Source organism: Manis pentadactyla, chromosome 11, assembly GCF_030020395.1.
Source record: "Manis pentadactyla isolate mManPen7 chromosome 11, mManPen7.hap1, whole genome shotgun sequence".
NCBI classification, from domain to species: Eukaryota; Metazoa; Chordata; class Mammalia; order Pholidota; family Manidae; genus Manis; species Manis pentadactyla.
The window spans coordinates 29,564,942-29,588,673 of NC_080029.1; the positions used below are offsets into that span (position 1 = coordinate 29,564,942).

The 23,732-nt window shown below is 43.4% G+C and overlaps 1 protein-coding gene and 1 non-coding gene across 6 annotated transcripts in view; one reads left to right on the forward strand and one right to left on the reverse strand.

The window, feature by feature from the left end:
• The window catches only part of RGS6 (regulator of G protein signaling 6), a 537,833-nt gene that overhangs the window by 212,994 nt on the left and 301,107 nt on the right, over window positions 1–23,732 (reverse strand). The gene's annotated exons all lie outside the window — the stretch shown is intronic.
• Window positions 9,696–9,802, forward strand: LOC118926476 (U6 spliceosomal RNA). Its single transcript, XR_005030486.1, has one exon. It is a non-coding gene; the product is annotated as a U6 spliceosomal RNA (small nuclear RNA).

Genomic DNA, 23,732 nt, shown 5'->3' on the forward strand with positions numbered 1-23,732 from the left:
TTTTGGTTAGAAGGAATTCCTAAACAAGCAGTGAGAGGCAAGAAGGCCCGCCTCAATCCTGTAGTTTTGGAAATAGCCTGTAGAGGGCACTGTTAAAACAGTCTGATGGAGAAAACCTAAGTAAATTTAACATAGCTGGGAAAAGAAAGGTTTGTTTCATTACCAGGACCAACTCCTTTCCCTCTAATATACAGATAGGGATAATTCTGAGTATATGGGATTCCTCAGCCAGTTTTAGTCCCACTTGCCTTGGCTCAGCATTCATTCTCTTGGCCCAGCCTCTCCACTTCTCCACTACCCCAGCAGCGGGAGATGTGGCTGTCACGCCTCTTCTGTGCGTGTGCTCAGGGGAAGTGAAGTGTTGTGACATCTGAGACACAGCTTCCAGTCCCTGTGCCAGAAGAGAGACGAGCAGAGCAGACGACAGTCTGAGGTGACTATACAGAGATGCCAAATCTGTGTTTGTGACTCAAATGAAAATTTACTAAATTGAATACAATGCTGTAAGTCTTAGTAGGGATAAAATTTATTCATACTGTCAGAGAAATCCAATAACCTGGGGACAGCAGGCTGCACATGTCATGGTGTGAGGATCTCCACCCAGAGCCCCTTTTGTTTGGGATGGTCTGAACCACGCTGCTCTGTAGCAGGAGGTTCAGTCAGGTTACTGTGCTCATGCCTCAGACTTAGGTTCCTCTAGAATGTGCTATGGAACACGGGATTTTGAAAAACACACTGGAATAAATATATGCATATATAATGTGTATGTATATATAATATATATTATATATAATTGGAACATATATATTACATACACACACATGTGTATATATACATACCAGTGTGTGTGTGTGTGTGTGTGTGTGTGTGTGTGTACACACATATATGGCTGGGCATTCATGTACAACTATTTCAGAGTTAACAATAGAATACATGTTGGGGCCTTAGGTAAAAATCATTGGAAAACGATCAGCTCCTAAAGTGAAAAAAAGCCTCTACTCTTGCTGTTGACAACTTTCTCCTGTGCTTGATATTTGCCCCTGTATCCATGTTACTCAGTAAGTATTGCTGATGACCTCAGCACTGACCTTTTTTCCAAATCTGCTATGGTGAGGTGAAGAGGCCCTAGAGCCAATCTTTCTCAGGACAAGATTTTAGTCAGCCTTGCCTGGGCATCTTTAAGAAAGCTTGTCCACACCATCTCTCTAGCTATGTCTTTCTAGCTCCTCAGGAAGCCTGGCCTGCTGTCCTCAGGTCAGCAAACACTTGTCAACACTGGGTTTAAACAAAGAACTCTATTAGGTACTGTGAGGTTAGAGAGATGAGTAAGACACAGACCAAACTCTTGAAAACCTTAAAGTCGCTGGGGAGAAAAGCCATACAAGCTACTGTAATATAAAGCAGAACAAAAGCATGTTACAGTGCTGGAATAAGAGGAGTACTTCAGTCCTCAGCGGCATTAGACAAAGAACAATTAACTTGTACCAGGGAGTGAAGGAAGTGAATTGAACATGGCTGTGAAGAATTAGCAGAAGGTCCTTAGGTGAGGAGGACAGGAAGGGCAGTCTGTTTGAAAAGGTGGTCTGGGAACCGGGTATGTGGGAGACAAGCACGGTCCCTGTGACTTGCCTGCCACACTCAGGGAAGGACACGGGGGTGGGGACTGACCCAGGGAGGTCACAGAGGGATGCCAGCTGAAGAGCTGGAACTTAATAATGAAGGGATTGAGGAGTTGAAAATTGGAGCCTGGGAGACAAATTAGAAGGATCTGGCCAGGGCAGGCGGGATGGCAAGAGTGTGGCTGGAGCACATGCAGGAGAGAAGAGGGGGAAAGCTGGCAGCTGTGGTGGACACCCGGGGAGAGACAGGAATAGGAGAGCAATTCCCCCCAACTGCTCTTCCATATCTTCTGCCTTGAATGCTAGCTCCCCAGTCTGCAGAATGAAAGAACCTTCCGCATTTGAAGAACTCAGATTCAAACCTTTCTCCCATTTGCTCCCCAGCTGCAAACAGTTCAACCCCACCTTGAAGGTTTTACTGGTGGGAGTAGTTGCTTGTAATTAACTAGTGTGAGGGTCCGCTAAGATGGGTGCAAATTGCACATTTCCTTTCCAAACCTCTAAGAGGACCAATTTCTAACTCAGCACATTTCCTCCTGCCATATGCCAGTTTTCCCCTTTGCTTTTGCAGCAACAGAAGCCACATGGGTGCATCAGCAAGTCAGCCCTCAAAGGTGGCAGCCAAGGGAGGGGATCCTGGGAGTCCTGGGACTTTTAAAGTCGGAGGCTCAATAAAGAGGTTTGCTCAGCAAGCATCCATTTAAAGGAGCTTCCAAAGTACCTGGAACTGAAGCTGTAAGAAGCAACAGGGCTGGGGAGTCAGAGGGCCCGTGGGAGCCCCAAATGAAACTCACCACCTGCTAGGTCCAAAGCTAAAGGCCTTCGGGAGTCACTTGGGAATGGGGAGGGCAGAGTGAGAACTGTCTGAAAAGTTGGGGCCTATTTCATAGATGGCTGGACCAGGGAGGGGATGCTGGAACGCCATTGTCTTGAGAATCAGCCCAAGCAGTGAATAGGGTTTCTGTGGCATGTTGGTGTGGCTCTCAGACTCTGAGATCAGCCCAGTCTTAGCCTTTATGTGGCTGCAGAATTCTTTGCAAGGAGTCATTTCTCCTACTTCCTCATTTTGTTTTGTGAGAGATTGATCTTCCTCCAATTTCTCAGTTCTCTTTTTCTTATTTGTGATTTCCCACACCAAAATGAAAAGCTCATTCTTTTTTGAATGAACAGTTCTGTTTGGTTTGATGGCAAAGAATAAATGTGTTATTAAATGCCAATTTTCTTCATGGTTAATTTTTTTTGAATACAGTCTGAGGAGTGACAGGAAAAACAACAGTTCTGACAAGGAGCAACAAATAACTTGCAATTAGGGTCATGTTTACACTTGTCGTCAACTAAACATCTGCCTAAGTAGGTTTTCTTAGTATATAAAGTCATAGCCATCTGTCCACATGACATAACGTACTCCACTTAAGTTTTGTAAGCATGTGAAAACTGCAGGCTTGTATTTTCTGTTGGTAGAAGGCTTTGGCTACATGAAGATGCCAGATGTGAAGTCAGAAGACCTGGGCCGAGTGTTGCTTTTGACATTTGGTAGCGGGGAGGTTGTGGGCAAATGACTTCTGTTCCAGCTTTTGTAAAACGGAAGAAATAACTATTTACCTGGATGCAAGTCAGAGTATAATATGAGCAACGAGATGACACTGGGCATTGAGAAATTAAATAATAATATCCTGGGGAGTTTCTGCTGAGTAGGGTTGGGGGTGAACTATTTAGCTGTGTTACCCAGGAAGCAAAATGGCATTCATGCTTCTGTGAAATGAGCACTTCATCAACAGATTGGGTGCGAAACAATAAAGGGCTCATCCTGACAACAAGCTTTCAACACCACAGTAACAAAATAGAGAGAACATGGGAGCCAGTGAAAACAGAGATGCAGGTTAAGAGATCTAGAATCAGCCATTACTTTCCTGATCAAGTGGCAGAAAGCAATCACGAGACAGTAAAGGAGATAAAGAAATGAAGATACACCCCAGACTAAAAATGATTCCCAGAGCTGTTGATTAAGGGTTAAGACCACGTCTTGACAGGGAGAGTTTAAAGACTGATATCAGAAACCACTGTATAACCCTCTAGTTTATTGTATATCCACTGGTTATAGCCCTCATTTCATCCAAGCCCTATGCTATCTTCATAGCATTACCACATCAAGGACTGTCCCTAGATACTGGCATTTATAAATACCTGGGCTAAGGGACCTTACCTACTTCTTCGAGTCAAGATTTAGATATGCAGAGTGAGGAAAACCAGGGAAAACATCTCCCTTCAAAAACTCTCTTAAGATATTCCTGGCAGGATGAGAAACTGTGACGAAAGCACACTGGTGCTCCACCTTCAAGGAGCCATCCTTCTGCCAGACCCTCTTGCCTATGCTACTTAAAACGCCCAGCCTTCTAATGTGCTGGACCTTCTTTCCCCCTTGCCCCACTCCTCACTTCCTTCCCTAAATCTCTTTGGCCTGCAACCCTTACTGCCATCTACCATCATATATTAGACTTGCCCCCTCAGCTCCACACACAGTGTGATCTCCCCAGATCGTAACTCTGACTTCCCACCAGCCTGCCATTTCATCTTTCCACTTGGACTTGGCAGACTCTGGCCCGACCACTGGAGTTACTCCTCTTCCACCCCAGCTAAACTAATATGACCGTCTTCCCTGCTCATTATCCTCGGGGCAGCTCTCTAGCCAACCTACCCTAGTAGTAGAGGCTACAGCTGGTCAAATAGCAAGTCTATTTTCTACAGTGGGTTCCTTTCACTCAATAGTATTATGGAATGATTCTCAGTATTGTGGTGTTACTTAAGAAGCCAAGACACCAGAATAATAGAAGAGTCTTAAAAGTAAGAGTTGATTTTCTGGTACCTTTTCAAGGACAATTTTTGACTTTAAAAAAATTATACATATATAATATTTCTGCTAAAGATATACCAGCTAAAGAGAAATTTGGCTCATGTCTTAAGTCAGGGGTAGCATAGGCATGGGCAGAGCAGGGGGACATCACTGCCTACGTGTCCCATCCTGTCTTCGAACCCCTCTTCAGGTGGCACGCTACAGACTGGGAAATCCTAACTCTGTTAGCATCACACATTAAGGGCTTTTGGACAATTTTGGCATTTCAAATGGTTTAATGAACACTGGCACCTGAAAGGGTAACCCATTGACTATCTGTCACAGTACCCTGAAAACTAACTGATGCTAGTCTGTTGGTATCCAGTTACCAAATTGTGGGAGAGGTCATATGAAGGTCAGTATGTGATGGAGAGAAGTGACAAACAGGGGACTGTACTGCCACCATTTACATCTCTTGTACACAACTCAAAGATCTACACCACAGCCAGGATCCTAGCAGTTCTTCACTCTTACTGGTGTTCCACAAGTTCCCTGCTTGTCCTCATCTTGTCCATGGCAAGTCTGGAATCCATGAAGAGCTAGATGTCTACAAGCTCCCTCTAAGTGATGATACCTTTATAGCAGCCACACTGATATTTTAAAATACAGATGAGATCATTTCAGTTCTGCTTAAAATCTTCCAATGGCTCCCCCTGCACTTTGCATAGCATTTGAATCTACTAGGCCTTGCAGGATCTGGCTCTTCTCTACCTTTCCAGACGTGTGGGCTACCATAACCCCCTTGCTCACAGATCTCCAGCCTCTCTTCATTCTGTTCCTCATGCACACCAAACTCATTCTTCTACCTCAGGCCTTGGAACTTACATTGCCTCTCCTACAATGGGCTTCCTCCAGATTTTGCATATCTGCCTCCCTGGGCTTGTCTCAAAAGTCACCTCCTCACAGGAATCTTGCCTGACCAACTTGAGTAAAGAGGCCTCCTACCTAGTCAGTTGGTCCTACCACCCCCTTTATTTTCTTTATTGCATTTATCACTATAGTAGTAGAAACTCAATAGCACTTAAATTCATGAAACAAATATGGCTAGTTCCCAGTGGTTTCTCTTGCCTAAGAATTATGTTTAACGTTTCACTTTTTTGGCTGGCTACATATGCCTTACTATCTGCATTCGTACACTAATAACTATCGCTGTATTAACAGCTAACAATAACTTTCAGCAAGTCTATTAATTAGGGTCATGTTTATACTTCTTGTCACCAAGTAAACATCTGTCTAAATAGGTTTTCTTAGTATTTTAAGTCATAACCATCTGTCTGCATCAGCTGATGTGACTCTACTTAGGTTTTATAAGTATATGAGAACTGCAGTCTTGTATTTTCTGTCAGAAGAGAGCTTGACTATGTAAATAGTGTGGGGCATGGAGTCAGAAGACCTGGGCGAGTCTCACCTTTGACACTTGGTAGAAGAGAGGTCTTGGGTAAGCAACTTCTGTTTCAGCATTTGTAAAAGGAAAATAGCAACTACTTCTCAAGATGCAAGTGAATACATAACTTCTATGATCCTGGGCATTGAGCAATTAAATAAATAACTCATTTGTTTTTCTCTGTTTCTTCTTCCTACACTGTAGGCACCATGAGAGCAAGGACGTGGTCTCTCTCTTTATTACTGTGTCTGCAGTGGGAGGAACAGTGCCTGGCATACAGTTGCTGTTCACTATGTTTGGGGAGTACACATTAGCAGTTTTTTTTCACAGTTATTTTGGGAAGTAAGTGTATCATCCCACATCACATGTGAAAAGCCTGAGATTCTCAAAGGCTGGCCAGTATGGCAAAGCTGAGCCTTGACTGCAACGCACATATTCTGCATATATGATGCGATGATTAATTTCAACTTGGTTGGGCCATGGTATACTCAGATATTTGGTCAAAAAGTACTCTGAGTATTTCTGTGAGGGTGTTTTTGGAGGAGTTTAATATTTAAATTGATAGACTGAATAAAGCAGATTGTTCTCTCTACTGTGGTAGGCTTCATCCAATCAGCTGGAGGCCCAAATAGAACAAAAAGACTAACCATACCCTGAATAAGAAGAAATTCCTCCTGCCTGATGGCCTCTGAGGTAGGATGCTGGTTATTTTCCTGCCTTCTGACTTGAGCTGAAACCCTGGCTGCTCCTGGGTCTTGAGCCTGCCAGCCACCAATCTGGAACTACCCCACCGGCCTGCCTGGGATTGCTCGCTGACTCACACTGCAGATCTTGGGACTTGTCAGACTCCATAACTTGATGAGCCACTTCCTTATAATAAATCTCTCTAGATAGATAGATCTGAATCAACACTCTGTCACTATCGCACCTTTACTTGCACCGCTGTCCAAGGACCTACTCTTTCATCACCAAAGGTCCTTTAGCCCTTTAGAGGTCTGCTCCTGGGGCCATCAATTGTTTAAGATTGCTGCTGGCTCCTGTCTCCCCTAACTCAAGACATAATTTCTCTTTAGAAACTCTAGTGACTTTGTAATATGTCAAGTTGATAGGCTCAACTACATTTCCCAGAATTCCCTGCCTATGGGTTTTTTTTTTTTTTTCTAGACTAGGCCACAAGAGACCTTCATGTGTGGAATTTTGATGGCAGAAGTGAAGCAGTAGCTTCACCAACATATTTTATATATCTATCAATGGCCCAAAAAATCCACTCCTGTTTCAAAGCTGATTTTCTCTTTTGCTATAAGCCAGAGAAAACTCTCTGATTTTAAAGGGTTCAGGTGATTAGGCAAACCCACCCATATAATTTCACTGTCATAAAGTCTGTGCTATATAATATACCTAGTCATAGCAGTAAGACCCATCGTATTCACAGACCCAGAGATTATGCAGGGCAAGTACACTGTGGAGGCTTAGAATTCTGCCTACGATACTGCCCTTATTAAACTCATGATGATCTGAAGATCTACAGGCAAGAGACATTCTGGGCCATTGTTCCTGGTATATCAGGTAATTAACTGTTTTCACTTACAGGACATTCTCATTAATGATTAGGTAACACGGATTAGGGCACTAGAGAAATGACAAGATCTCTTCTTTCCTTTAAATTTTTAAATTATATTGTCATTTTTGTATTTATATTATCAAAATATTTAATCATAATTCTAATTATAAATTTAGTAATTTAAATTACAAATTTAATTATAAATTTTTATATTGTCTAAATTAATACGTGCTCATCAAAGACAGGTTTAGAAAATCAGAATAGAGGAAGCAGGGATCTGACCTTCCAAACAGAAGCATCACACAGGACAAACACTTTGTTAATTATAAATGAAAGGAAAATACTGCAGCAGCTCAGCTGACCTGCCCACATTGATGCTACCATACTTGGTGGCATCTGTTGGAACCTGGTGGTAAGCTTCAGCTGTGGGCGAGGGTAAGCAGTCTGTGGAGGGAAATGAATGTGTTCCTGTTAATTAACCCATAAACTGGTTATTCGGAGGCAGAGAACAAAGTAAGCTGCATTGTTTCCTACTGCTGCTGTAACAAATCAGCACAAATTTAGTGGCTTCAAGTAACAGATTTATTCTCTTAACAGTTTTGGAGGTCAGAAGTCCAAAAATGGGTGGCAAGGCTAGAGTGTCCATTCTGGAGGTTCTAGACAAAAATTTCTTTCCTTGCTTTTTCCAGCTTTTAGAGGATGCCTGAATTCTTTGGTTTGTGGCCTGTTCCTTCTTCAAAGCCCGCAGTGGCATCACTCTGACCTATTTCTGTTATTACAACTCCTCTGACTCTGACCCTCCTGCCATCTTTTTTGGTTATATCAGGCTAGTGCAGATAATCTGGAGTCATCTCCCTCTCAATTTACTGACATATGCAAAGTCCCTTTTGCCATGTAAGGTAATATACATAAATATATGTTAATATGTGTGTGTGTATACACACACACACACATGCATACACAGGTTTCTCTGCATTTGGACATGGACATCATTGAGGGCCACTATTTTGTCGACCATGTAAGCCTTGGACCCGAAGAGAACAAATTCCTGTGGCCTTTGGGTTTACTCTTGGAGGCAGTGGAAAGTCTGGAGTGATGCCAGTGGTGGGGGTTGAGCTGCCCTAATCATGTGGTCATGTTTTCCCACCGATGGTGGGAAACTGAACCTCCAAGACTTGTATGCAGCACTGATGGGGCTTGGTTTGAGAGCCCATCAACAGGTGCCAGCCACACTGGTGGGTGCTGAGATGAATCAGGACTGACCTAATAGACTCAAGTAGAGCATGATCTTTCTTCCTAGGTTTGGACCCAGTGTGGATGGGTGCCAATGCCACTCCTAACCCATTCTCTCGGCCACTGCAGGTTTGCCTGATACACTCTAACTGCGTATAGCATGGGAAGGAATGTCCCCCTTCCCTCAGGTCTCCAGGAACAACATGGACACCCCCACCAACTGTGTGGACTTCCCTGGTCCTATATTAATACTGTTGCATGGTGGGGAAACGTTGCTGTTCAGGAACAATAAGTGGTTCCAAACTGTCTACACACTTTAGCAGAGAATACCTGCCCTTTTGTAGCTTGGCACATTTCCATATATACTCCTGATGAAATTCCATTTCTCTCTGTACATAGCAGGGTCAAGGATGTCTTTTTGACACCTTCTTCTTAAGCTGAATCAATGATAGCTTTGGCAAATGGGTGCAACTCCATGTGCCTGCTACAGTTAATGTTTTCAGGCCTACCTGCAGCCACCCAAAGCTATTCTCTGAGCGACTACCAAGGGGACGTTTCCTAGGTGTTCTTGAGGCCTGCTCTGAGGATGAAGGGTACCATGAGAGTTTATCCACACCAGTAAGTGAAGCTAACACCTTCATAAGGCAGGAATGTTTATCAGTTGCTAGTAAAAATATCTCCTCTCATCTTTTATTACTTTAAATCTTAATAGGGCCCTTGCACTCTTCAACAGCTTATCAATGGCGGCTGCACAGTGTCATTAATCTCTTGTGTCTATACCACTTGCTGTCTCTGCTGTCTATGCTCATGCTGTGTTAGCTGTTGACCCAATTTAATGCCTAGCAGGAAACTTTCCTCTCAGTCATGATTAAAGGGAAAAAAAGAAGAGATGAAGAGGTGATCCAATTACTTGCATATGTATAGCTTTGATTAAAGGAAAAAAGGTAGTGAGGGAGGAGGTTGTCTAATGACCCACATATGTATAATTTCTTTTAAGACTCGGGTTTTGTGCCCGCTTCGGCAGCACATATACTAAAATTGGAACGATACAGAGAAGATTAGCATGGCCCCTGCGCAAGGATGACACGCAAATTCGTGAAGCGTTCCATATTTAAAAAAAAAAAAAAAAGACTCGGGTTTCTTAGCCATAATGCAAGCTTTGAAAGGCTGAGTCAACCTTCTCAAGTCACTGTAGAATGCTTGCTTTCAATTATATATGACCTCATACATCTCCAAGTCAATCTTCTTAAAGCCATCTCTTAACTGTAGAGTAACAATTTTATCTCTAATTCACTTACTTCACTGCCGTTACTCTTTGGCATGATTTTCCAGTTTAGGGGGAAAAGACTGGGGGTGGACATTGTGCATTACAGCCACCAGAGTCAGGATGATGGGGCTGGGCCAGGAGGGAGTAAAAGGGGTACAGACACCGAGTGGTACATAGATAACATTTTGGACACTACTCCAGCATTTTGGTGCTGTAATGATGGCAGTACATTTTCATTAGATCAGCTGTTCTCTGCTTTCAGTACATTTTTACTAGTAAAGAACCATGGAAAGCTAGAAATTGTCAGGGGACTTGAGAATATCTAATCCACCACCTTCGTTTTATAGAGGATGAGATGGAAGCCAAGAGGTCCAACAACTTACCTCATCCTTTGGTGGTTTGCTTATAGAAGAGAAACTAAAACCCAAGGCTCTTATTCACCAGGCAACTGCTGTTTCCATATAACATGCTGCCACCCTTTTCCCCTTGAATGAGTGACCTTGATGGGCTGGGTCTGGTGAAAGGAGGTCACTCTTGGCAAAGATGAGGTAACCCTCCTCTCTCCTGAGCCCAGAGTGCACACCCCTAATCTGATCCAATTGACCAGAGTCAGCGGTTTTGGAGGCTGGATGAGAGTTTGTGGTAGGGAGACTATTACTCCTCTCCCCAGACTGTGTCCACATCCTAATCCCTGGAACCTGTGAATATGTTAGGTCACATGGCAAAGAGGAATTAAAGTTGTAGCTGGAATTATGGTGCTAATCAGCTGTGCTTAAAAGGGCAAGAGCATCCTGGGTTATCCAGGAAGCCCAGGGGAATCCACAGAAGTCCTTAAAAGTGGAAGGAAGCAAAAAAAGATCAGAGTGATGTCACAGGAAGACCCACTGTCCATTGCTGGCTTTGAACAGGGAAGGGGACCATGAGCCAAGGAATGTGGGCAGCCTCTAGAAGCTGGAAAAGACAAGAAAACAGGTTCTCCCTAGAGCCTCCAGAAGGGACAAACTCTGGCAACACCTTGATCTTAATGCAGTGAGACCCATGTCAGACTTCTGACTTCCAGAAATGTAAGATAATAAATTTGTGTTGTTTTGAGCCACTATGTTTGTGGTAATTTGTTATAGCAGCCATAGAAAAGTAACACAAAGTTGGACAGACTCTACAAATCTATCACACATTAAAATGCTGTGCTTTTATGTGGAAGGAGTGGCACCAATCTCCAGCCAGTACTTTTGACTATTGACTACATGTGAACCTGGTCATAGCTATAATGGCAACAAGGGTGATGGATACAAAAGCACAACCTCTCCTTTCCCTGACCTCCCAAACACATTGTTGATGCTATTTCTCTTGCACTGTTAACAACATGAATGAAAGGTGTGGGTTTTCCAGCCACAGCTTTTGTATCCATCAATAGGCATAATGCTTGGCATACAGTAGGTGGTCAATAAATGTTTGTAGAACTGAAATGCATGCCTAAAGAGAATGCCCTATGTCTTTTTGCAGTTCTCAAATATGTATACAGTACATAAATAAAAGAAAGGGATTCTACCTAATTTTTGGTGTACTGAAGAGTTTATGTGGCAGAACAAGTGTTGGGGTTAGGTGTGCATGAAAGGGAAAAATCACAGCCTTTAATTCATCTTCTCCAACTGCCCAGCTACAAATGAAGATATATTTTAAGGTCTGGTTGACAGGCAGTATTGGAAGTCCTAACTATTGCTACAGCCAAACAGCTTGTCACAGCTGCCTAATGTATTCTCTTACTCTGAAAGCCTGGCACAAGATCTGCAACTGAAACTGCTTTTGTTTAAGACTCAACTATTGCCGCCAACACCAAGCCAAGATGTGCAGTCATTGTGTGCATCTGGCTGCATGTTAATTGTGGCACTGTCCTCCAGTGACATCTGAAAGGCTGGACAGTTGACAACAAACAACACATCATGTAGTCTTTGCCAGGTGCCCTCTCTCCCACCCCTTCCCTTTGGCAGTTCCTGGGATTATGCCATTTCATTTCCTCTCTGTTTTTCTCCCTGTCCTGGAAGACTCCATTTGTTCTGGCTATTACCCAGTCTCATTCTTGTCCACAGACCGACACTGTGGGCATGAACCCCATTTTAGATGATGGCGAAGGGCCAGAAAGTTGCACATGAGCCGGTATCTTACAAATGAGAACATTTTGAATGCAAAGAGAAGCATGCATCATAAGAGAAACTGATCTGAATTGACCCCGTTTGCTGAGGTCTCCTCTTCTAACCCCTCCTCCAGGAAATCTTTAGGGGCTCCTGCCAAATGGTTCTCCTCGCACAGCATCTCACTTAGGTCATTTTTGACATGTGTGTTACGCTGCTATGAATTTTCGCCTTTTCTTCCTCCTCCCTTCGAAATGTAAACTTCCTGAAGGCAGGACATAGATACACTTTTATCTTATTACCCTTTAATATCCTTACAGAATGGTTTGCACACTAGGGACTAAGTCTGTATTTGATGTATTAAACCAAAAGTATAGGGCACTTCATCAAGATAAAATATGTTGGGGGTGGAAGAGGGGCGGAAAAAGTAAGGGGCAGAGAAAGAGAGAAAGTGATCGAGCTTGAGCTCTTTTTAACATATATTTTCTCTATAAGATGAAGGAAGTCCTCCTCTGGAAAAAGAAAATGAAGGAAGTCCTCCTCTGGAGAAAGAAAATATTCTGTCCTATTATATAATATCATCTATTAAAATAACATACATTATTCAAAATCTCATACTTGAAATGAAATCAACCACTTCTCATGAAAATGTGGTGACTGTGATATTAAAACAGATCTGTCTTGAGTTTCTTCTCATTAAAAATCTTAGGGAGCAGGAGCACAGTCATTAGAGGTCCTTCAAGATTTAAAACATTTTTCATCATTTCAAATATCTTTTAACTTTTTGAGGCTGTGGATTTAGGACACTGAAATGTGTTTCTTCTTCTATATACACTTTCCTCTAATCTTACACATAAGAAATAGCCTATCAATGTTGATCAAGCCAAGCTGATATCTTAACACTCATCTCTCCATTCAAGATCCCTTCTTTTGAACTTGGAACCACACACCAATCCACAGCATCCTAAGATCTCCAGCATGAAGATTTCTAATATTCCTTGATATCCTATATAATGTTGATCTCTGTGTGAAGTTAACTTTACCAAACAGAAGTGTCTGTGGACTGTGGTGACTGGATGCAGCAACATGGCACAGAGAGGTAGTGGCCTCTGACACTGGCAACTCGGACTATTTTCTTAGAACTAGTATATCAAACAACAGACTTCAAACTGATGGGAGCTCAGCACTCAATGCAATTTTGTCTTTAGTTGTGCCAATAGAGCACACTGACTGTGAGAAAAAGAATCAAGACAAAGAAAACTTAATTCTGGTTTTCAGAGAGTTTAAGCCTTTGATGCACATCTAGGAGGCAACCCAAACTAAGCAACTACCTGTTTTATTTAACTCAATGGACCAAATGATGTAATTTTTGATGTGGAAAGAAGGGTAATGATTGTCTATCAACTTGCATATTTTATAGACAGGAAAGCTGCAGACTAAAGAGATGACATCCATAGCCCAAGGACACCCATATCTCAGACACCCAACCTCTGAGACACACAGACAATTTTATATCATGAAATCAACCTCTGTACTTGTAGCATATCCAAGTCTAAGCAGATCTCAGAAGTCAGGGGCCAGTTTCTTCTCCTGCACACATGTTCTCCAGCTATAGGCACACCTTGGATGTGTTGTGGGTTTGGCTCCAGACCACCAACATAAAGTGAATTTCACAATAAAGGAAGCCAAAGGAATGTTTTGGTTTCCCAGTGCATATAAAAGTCATGTTTACTCTAGTAATACATCTGATAAGGGGTTAACATACAAAATATATAAAGAACTCACACACCTCAACAACCAAAAAAGCAAATAACCCGATTAAAATATGGGTGGAGGATCTGAATAGACACTTCTCCAAAGAAGAAATTCAGATGGCCAACAGGCACATGAAAAGATGCTCCACATTGCTAATCATCAGAGGAATGCAAATGAAAACCACAATGAGATATCACCTCACACCAGTTAAGATGAACATTCAAAAGACAAGGAAAAACAAATGCTGGCAAGGCTGCAGGGAAAGGGGAACCCTCCTACACTGCTGGTGGGAATATAAATTAGTTCAACCATTGTGGAAAGCAGTGTGGAGGTTCCTCAAAAAACTAAAAATAGAAATGCCATTTGACCCACTAATTTCACTCCTAAGAATTTACCTGAAGAAAACAAGATCCCTGATTCAAAAAGACATATGCACCCCTTTGTTTATTGCAGCACTATTTACAATAGCCAAGATATGGAAGCAACCTAAGTGTTCATCTGTAGATGAATGGATAAAGAAGATGTGGTTACATATACACAATGGAGTATTATTCAGTCATAAAAAGAAAAGAAATCCTACCATTTGCATCAACATAGATGGAACTAGAGGGTTTTATGCTCAATTAAATAAGCCAGGTGGAGAAAGACAAATACCAAATGATTTCCCTCATTTGTGGAGTATAACAACAAAGCAAAACTGAAGGAATAAAACAGCAGCAGACTCACAGACTCCAAGAAGGGCCTAGCGGTTACCAAAGGGTAAGGGTTGGCGAGGGTGGGTGGGTGGGGAGGGAGAAGGGGATTAAGGGGCATTATGATGAGCACATATAATGTAGGAGGGTCATGGGGAAGGCAGTATAGCACAGAGAAGACAAGTAGTGACTCTATAGCATCTTACTATGCTGATGGACAGTGACTGCAATGGGGTGAGGGGAGACTTGATAATAGGGGTGACTGTTGTAACCACGATGTTGCTCATGTGAAACCTTCATAAGGTTGTATATCGATACTTTAATAAAAAAAGTTATGTTTACTCAATACTGTAACATTGTGTTACTGATTACATATCACACTATTAAGTGTGCAATAGCATTGTATCTAAAAAACAATGTATATACCTTAATTAAAAATACTTTATTGCTAGAAAATGATAGTCACCATCTGAGCTTTTAATGAGTTGTAATCATATTGCTGGTGGAGGGTCTTGCCTTGATGTTGATGGCACTGATTGATCAGGCTTGCTGAAGGCTGGGGTGACTGGTAATTTCTTAAAATAAGACAACAATGAAGCTTGCCACATTGATTGATTCTTCCTTTCCAGAAAAATTTCTCTGTAGCATGTGACGCTGTTTGATAGCATTTCACCCACAGAAGAACTTCTTTCAAAATTGGAGTCCATCCTCTCAAACCCTGCCACTACTTTATCACCTAAGCTTATGTAATATTCTAAATCCTGTTATCATTTCAACAATCTTCACAGCATCTTGACCAGGAGAGATTCCATCTCAAGGAACCACTTTCTTTGCTCATCCATAAGCAGCAACTTCTCATATGTTAACGTTTTACCATGAGATGCAACATTTCATCTACGTCTTTAGGCTCCTCTTCTAATTCTAGTTCTCTTCCTATTTCTACCACATCTGGAGTGACTTCTTCCATTGAACTCTTGAGCCCCTCAAAGTCATCCAGGAGGGTTGGAATCAGCTTTTTGAGACTCCTGTGAATGTTGATATTTTGACCTCTTCCCATGAATCACAAATGTTCTTGATGGCGTCTAGAATGGTGAATCCTTTCCAGAAGGTTTTTAATCTACTCTGCCCAGATCCATCAGAGGAATAATTCCCTATGACAGCTATAGCCTTATTAAATGTATTTCTTAAATACTAAGACTTGAAAGTCAAAATTACTCCTTGATCCAAGGGCTAGAGAATGGATATTGTGTTAGCAGACATGAAAACAACATTAATTTTGTTGTACATCTCCATCAGAGCTCACGGGTGACCAGGTGCATTGTCAATGAGCAGTTTGAAAGGAATCTTCTTTCTGAATGGTAGATATCAGCAGTGGGCTTAAAATATCCAGTAAACCATGTTATAAACAGATGTGCAGTCATCCAGGCTTTGTTGTTCCGTTTATAGAGCACAGGCAGAGTAGAGTTAGCTTAATTCTTAAGGATTTTAGGATTTTCAGAATGATCAGTGACTATTGGCTTCAACTTGAAGTCATCAGCTGCATTAGCCCCTAACAAGAGAGTCAGCCTGTCTTTTGAAGCTTTGAAGCCCAGCATTGACTCCTCTCTAGCTATGGAAGTCCCGGATGGCTTCTTCTTCCAATAGAAGGGTGTTTTGATTACATTAAAAACCTGTTGTTTAGTGTAGTCACCTGCATTAATGATCTTACCTTGGTCTCCTGGATAACTTGTTGCAGCTTCTACATTAGCTCTTGCTACTTCACCGGCACTTTTCTGTTACGGAGATGGTTTCTTTCCTTCAGCCTCATAAGCCAACCTCTGCTAGCTTCAGACTTCTCTTCTGTAGCTTCCTTACCTCTCAGCCTTCACAGATCTGAAGAGAGTTAGGACTTTGCTCTGGATCTAGCTTTGATTTAAGAGGATGCTGTGGCTGGATTGATCTTCTATCCAGACAACTAGAACCCTCTCTGTATCAGCAGTAAGGTTGTTTTGCTTTCTTATCATTCATGTACTCCCTGGAGTAGTACTTTTAATTTCCTTCAATAATTTTTTCTTTGCATTCACAACTTGCTAACTGTTTGGTGCCAGAGGCCTGGCTTTTGGCTCATCGCAGCTTTTGCCATATGCCTTCCTCACTGAGCTTAGTCACTTCTAGCTTCTGATTTAAAGTGAGAGACATGCAATTCTCCTTCCACTTGAACGATCAGAGGCCGTTGTAGGATTGTTAATTGGCCCAATTTCAGTATTGCTGTGTCTCAGGGATAAAAGGGGGCTTGAGGAAAGGGAGAGAGATGGGGGAATGCCTGGCTGGTGGAGCAGTAAGAATACACACAACATTTACTAATTAAGTTTGCCATCTTAATATGCATGGTTCATGGCACCCAAAACAATGTATGTACAATAGTAACATCAGGGATCACTGATCATAGATCACTGTAACAAATATAATAATAGTGAAAAAGTTGGAAGTATTATGAGTGTGGAAAAAATGAGAGTTTCTGTGGCCAGGATTCTCACCTGGCCCTGGTTGACTAGCTCACTGCACACCTGTGGGCAATACGTGGCTGTTGACTGTATAAGAAGAGCTCCACCCAGTGCTCTGGGCACAACATGGTGGCAGGGCTGCAAGGCTGCAGGAGAGCAGAGCAGAGGCTGGAGTGGCGGCAGTGCCGAGGACAGAGGCCCAGATTTAAGGCTGTGTGGGACGATTGTGCAGAGAGACCTGGAAGATGGTTGGGTGGGATGGCTGTGTGGACAGAGGGGCCCAGAGGCAAAGACCAGCTTGCTGCATGCAGACTTGCTCTGAGTGAACAGGATTTTAGTGACTGACCTGCCACCTGGAAATAAAGTTGGGTATAACCCTTTCACCCCAAGAACGTTTTGCTGTCATGTTCTTTGGTCACACTGAATCCATAACGAACTTACCCAGGGCTGAAACCCATTGGCAAGATAATTGGCATAGTTGGCAGGGTTCATTGTTGACCAAGGAAAAAGACAGCTGCCCTTACGGAGGGGTGCTTCAGCCAGCTGCCCCTGTGAATGGGGAGACAGTGGATCATCCCCCAATGGGTATGTGATCTGAGGTGGCTTGCCTCCTAGAGGACTGGGCCCCACCCCAGGACTGGAGGCAAGTGAAGGTGACACCTGAGGCAGTAGGGGTGGCCCTTGGTATAGTAAGCAGATCCTTTGAGAAGCTGAGTGCCTGTGAGGCAGCAGGGACTGTGGGTTGGCTGCTTCTCACAGTCTTAAAAAGGTCTACAGAGGAGACCCAAGGAATGGCGGCATGAGAATGTGAGCTGCAAACCTCTGTGGATTCCCTGAGGAAGGAGGTGGCCTTGATGCGGGAGGAGGCAGCATGAGAGCACTGGCAGTGGGATGCCATTGGAGATGAGATGGCAGCGCTGCCAGGTGTTCTGAAGGAGGAAGAGGCCAGCAAGGAAAGAAGACGAACTCCTGAGGGAAGCACAGCCAGAGGTGGCAGGTGGCACGAGAACATCAGCTGCAGAGCATTGAGCTGAAGGTAAGAGAGCTTCTGAAGACTGAGCTGGCATTGGTGCGAGGCACTGTAGCAGAGGAGGCACTTAGGGGAATGGAGAGAAAGGTGCCATCAGCCCCAGAAATGGAGGAGCTGGGAAAGGATGAAGGGGTGGTGCTGGAGGCACTGGCCCCTCCTGTATTGAAAGCATGCCCAGTGGTTGTAAAGAAAATAAAGACCCAGCATCTGAAAGTCCCCCAAGGAGAGGAGCAGCCCCCTCCTCAGGTCGTGGAGGACTCTATGGTCCGACCCTGTACTCAGGCTGAGCCGGTGGCTGTGGTACTTAGGGGTGGATGTAATTGTTCTGTCAGGATCAGAGATGGGAAAGCTGTCTTCCCTGACAGTGTAGCCTGCCTTGAGCAGCAATTACAAAATGTGAGGTGACACGTACAGTAGCTGAAGGAATGAGAACCCGGAAAGAAGTAAGACCTGTTACTCACAGGAGGAATTTGAGAGGCCTTGTGAGGGTTACGAGGACCCAGATGTGGGTTGATTTGATAGGGGCAGGAGTAGATGGAAGGAAATTAGATGGGAAGCCAAATAGGATCTTACTGGAGCTATGGCAACAGCTGAAACCAGAGCACCAGTTCCAGCCATTAAGACCAAAGAGGCAGAGGTCAGACAGAGCCATGAGTCCGGCCCACGTGTCTGAAAGACGTCTTGCTGGAGAGGCTGGAGAATAATGTTCAAACTTCCTTGCACAGGGACCATTGCAGAGGACTAAGGGCACAGAGATTGAGAGGAAAGAATCCTGGAGGGGTGTGGTGTGGATAAAATGAGAGTTCCTGTGGCTAGGATTCTCATCTGGCTGTGGTTGACTAGCTCACTGCACACCTGTGGGCAATACATGGCTGTTGACTGTATAAAAAGAGCTCTTCCCAGTGCTCTGGGCACAACACAGTGGCAGGGCTGCAAGGCTGCCAGAGAGCAGAGCAGAGGCTGGAGTGGTGGCAGTGCCAAGGACAGAGGCCCAGAGGACAGCTGTGCAGGACGACTATGCAGAGAGGCCCAGAGGACGGCTGTGCGGACAGAGGGTCTCAGAGGCAGAGACTGGCTTGCTATATGCAGACTTGCTCTGAGTGAACGGGATTTTTGTTACTGACCTGCCACCTGGAAATAAAGTTGGGTTTAACCCTTTCACCCCAAGAATGTTTTGCTGTCATTTTCTTTGGTCACACTGAATCCATAGCGAACTCGCCTGGGGCTGAAACCCATTGTCAAGACAATGAGAATTATCAAAAATATGGCACAGAGATACAAGGTGGGTAAATGCTCTTGGAAAAATGGCACCAATGGGCTTGCTTAATGCGGGGTTGCCAAAAATCTTCAATTTGTAAAAATATGATACTTGTGATGCTCAATAAAGCAAAGTGTAATAAAATAAGATAGGCCTGTATTTTCTGAAATGAGTTGTTTTCCATCAATGTAGTCATATAAAAATTAACCAGCAGCATGGTGGGAATGGTAAGCGCAGAGATACTTGTATTTCAAGTCTTCAGGTTGAAAAATTCATTCACTCACTCATTAAAATTTGTTGAGAACCTACTATGAGCCAGGCAGTGTGAAAAGCACTAGGGATCCAGCACTGAACATCATAGGCAGATGTCACACCCTAATGGGGCTTACCTTCTTCTAGTAAGAGAGAATTAATAAACAAATGAGTAAAATATGCAACATGTCAGATTATGAACAGTGCTATAGAAAAATAAAAAGCAAGGATAGGAAACAAGGAGTTCTGGGTGTGGCAGGAGCGAGTGAGAAAGATTTTTTACACAGGAGAATCATTGAAATGGTATCATTTCAGTAAAGATATGAAGAAGGTTAGAGAGTAAATCACGCAGTTCTCCAGGATGAGAGTATTCGAAGCAGAGGGAGTAGCAAGAAGACAGCAAGGAAACCAGGGCGACTGAAGCAGAGTGAACAAGCATGGGCAACGATGGCAGATAAAGTCAGGGTGATAATGAGGTTGAGGTGGCAGATGGGAGTCCACGTGTAAATTTCTACTTTCATTTGGAATTAAACTCCAGTCAAGAGCCTGGCCTGATTTATCTGCCTGTGTTGGGAATTGACTTTGGGGAGCAAGGGCAGAAGCAGGGAGGCCAAGAATATCATAGTGGTTCAGGAGAGAGATGATGGGTGCTTGGAATAGGGTGGGAGGGGCAGAGGTGATAGATTCTGGGTCTATTTTAAAAGTGAGGCCAGCAGGGATTCAGTGCTAGACTAAAAGAAGGATATGGGAGAACTAGAATCATGAAAGTGTTGAACATGAGCATCTGGAAAGATGGCACTGCCACTTCCTGAAATGAAGAAGGCTGAAGGAGCAGGTTTTGGTAGGAAGATCAGGTCTAATGACCAGATCTGTTTCACTGGGCAAGTCACTTGACTTCTCTGTGCCTCATGTTCCCCCTCTGAATCCCATAATGTTGATTTACTTTACAGAATTGTTGTGAGATTCAACCAGGATAACATGCAAGGTGGCATCTTTCCTGGCATAAAGCACAGAACACTGCGGGTTGCTATGGCTTTGTGTGAGCATGTGGGGAGGCCGGGACGGATTCTGCCACAGCTGTTCTACCTACATATCTCCCCTCTCCCAACCATTCTTCATCACCTACAGTCCCTCTTTCCCTGAGCCATGGGTAAGTGAATCATGGCTGCAAAGTCTATTAGAAGTCACAAGTCACTTACAGTAACTGGTGAATGAAATCCTATTTTGGGTGAGAGTGGCTGAGCAGTCATATGCCCCAGAGCTGGTGCTAAGCACACGATGCAGTCTCCTTTTCACTGATTTGTAATGGAGAGTGGGAGGAAATAAGGAAAATATCATGGGTATGCTATTCCATTTTCCTCAGGTTGAAACCACCCATGAGAAAAAGTTCATTGTCTATCAAACTGTGCGGGGAGGTTTTTAAAAATTGCTATGGAACTTAAAAGAAAAAATAACAGACTATAAGAGGAGAAGAGGAGAACAGAAAACTTCTAACACCACATCTGAAGAAAAAACTCCATTCAGGTATGAGCTTGACATTCTTATGTCATAGTTACCAAGGGACCTGTGGTGTTTTGGAAAGGTGTGCTCCTGGGGAACTGGAGTAGGCTATTTCAAATAAATATCTCCTAAAGTGTCCTGGACGTGAGAATATCTGTTTACAAGATAAGCCTTAATGTCATCAAATTTCAATGTAGAAAATATATTTTTAAAAACATATGTAGAATTGAAGAAACTACCACTCCTGAAAGTTAAGTCAGATCCTTCTGTTAAATGTTCGCATGTGTGTTATGTGAGTGTTTGAATATGTACATCACTGAATCATTGGTGGCTCTGAAAACTAAGATAATGACAACAATAATCATATTCTTTACTTCAGGACAGAAATTCATTGATTGGGTATAGTGACAAAAGTACTTCATTTTGCTTGTATTAAGAATCACTAACATACAATGATCCAAGGCTGAGAGGTCTGAGTGTGAGGGATATTCAGGGAATAACAGAAGTCTTTCATTCTACCTGTTCAAGTAAGTAATTTCTTCTCTGACTTTATTTGCTCCATGAAGTCAGAAAGACAAAAAGATCTATTTGGATGTATTTGTTGCTAATGCTCATATTAGTTTGCATCTTTCTCCCTTGTCACATCAGCACCCGATCAGATCATGGGTTAAATAAAAACAGGAGGCAGACCAGATTTGGCCAGCTTGCTGGCCCCTGGCCTAAGGTGTTAGGACCTGGGGGATAAACAAGCCTTCACTCGGCCAGATGTGGGAACTGCTCCCTGGCTCAGTCTTACCCTGGGTGAGCTCTGGATAGAAGGAGCAGTGCCTTACAATCCCCAACGTGCCATACCTGGGAGGAAATCCAGAAATGACTGGCCAGTTTAGTTTGAGCCCCAAGCTGTGAGATTAGAAGAGTTAACCCACATTGTTCTAAAAAGCCCTGACATCTCTTTGAAAAAGTGGTTAGGGGGGACCTGTGTCCTGCAACTATTTTCATTTCAGTGAATAGTTCTTGAATTCTGTCATAAATAAAAACTCTATGAGACCATCTAATTTGAGGAAAGTGGCACAGTACTGAAGAAGGTCGGGACACAGAGAAGGCAGGGGTGGTCGGTCAAAGATGGTGGCCAGCTCTGCCACCCAACGCATTAAGAGGTGAGGTCTAGGCCTCTTCCCTGAAAACTGGAAGGATTTACAACTGCTTGGCCATGAGAATATGGCAGAAGTGACTCTTTAGGAGACCTGTAGCTTCTACTTCCTTTCCTTTGAAATGCTCACTCTTGGGGAAGCCAGGAGCCACGCACAAAGTCTGAGACCACCACCCGTAGGTGCAGGTGCTCCAGCATCCATTCTGGCTGGGCGTGTCCTCCAGCCATCCCTCCCAAGACTGGAATGTGAGTGAGACTGCCTAGGATCTGACACACAACCCATCTGCCAGCCCAAAGCCCTGAGTGGCCTTGATTGATGCCAAAAGGAGCAAAAGAATCTTCCAGCTGAGGTTCTACCAGAATTCCCGGCCCATAAAATCAGGGGATACACAATAAACTATTTACTGCTTTAAGCCACTCCATTTTGGGGTAGTTTGTTATATAGCATAGACAAGCAGAACAGCAACTATGGAGAAATGCCCTCCCCTCTTTCCACCCTTTCCCAAAGCGATGTGACTGAAATTCTGAGAAGGAAAAGGCCAATATGGGCTGAAGTAGTTGGGGAAAGCTATAGGGAGGAAAAAACCAGGGCTGGATCAAACAGGAAAGGGAGGCTTTGAGTAGGCAGCAGTTCCGAGAGGTCTTGTCTCCCTGCCCTGCGGTTCCCTGGCCAGCACCTGCCTGGAAATGCTCCATTTGAACTACCTGGCCTATGACTGGACCGGGCGGCAGATTCCCATGAAGCGGGGGGACACGGGGCTAATGCTCTTGGACCTGAAATGCTGCTCTGCTATCAGAGCTCTTTGGCTTGTCAGTTTTCTGATACCTCCCTTATGCCAGGATGCCGAGTTCTATGCCACCATCTTAATCAACTACTTTTTTAAAATACCACTAATGTAACCAATCCCAAAGTGCTTTCAGAGTAGGACATTTCACATGCACTTGGCTAACCCTAAAGTCCTCATAGAGAGTATCTGAAAAGTAAATTTCACAAATCCAGTAAGACAGTTGCCCCTAATTCCGTTCTATACTGATGGCAGCATGAATGTGATCATCTGGTTTTCCACGTTCTCTAAGCTCTTCCTCCAGCCCCCTCCCAGCAGGCATAAGGGAGAAGTACGTCAATTCATGACAGTTGCCAAGCACCAGAATATAGCATTGAAAAGTTCTAGAAAACATGATATGTTGAAAAACATCAAAGACTCTTCAAGCTGACAGATGGAATAACTGAGACATGATGATGGTAAATGGGTGACACAAGCTGGCAGGAACATCATCACACCCAGAATTGATTCTGCCTCATGCATCTCCCAGGGAGAGACCAAGTAAACCTGAAAACGCTCTTGCACTTCATGGTCCCAAGTAGCAAATGAATTTATTTTTGGATGCTTGAATTTTTTTCACTCTTGGTAAGAGTGCTGTCTAATTTCTGTGCTCAAAGACAAAATATATGGACAATCCTTCTGTGGAAACTTCACAAGGGTTGAAATGGAGATTTATGAGCAGGTTTCATGTTGACCCCATTTTAC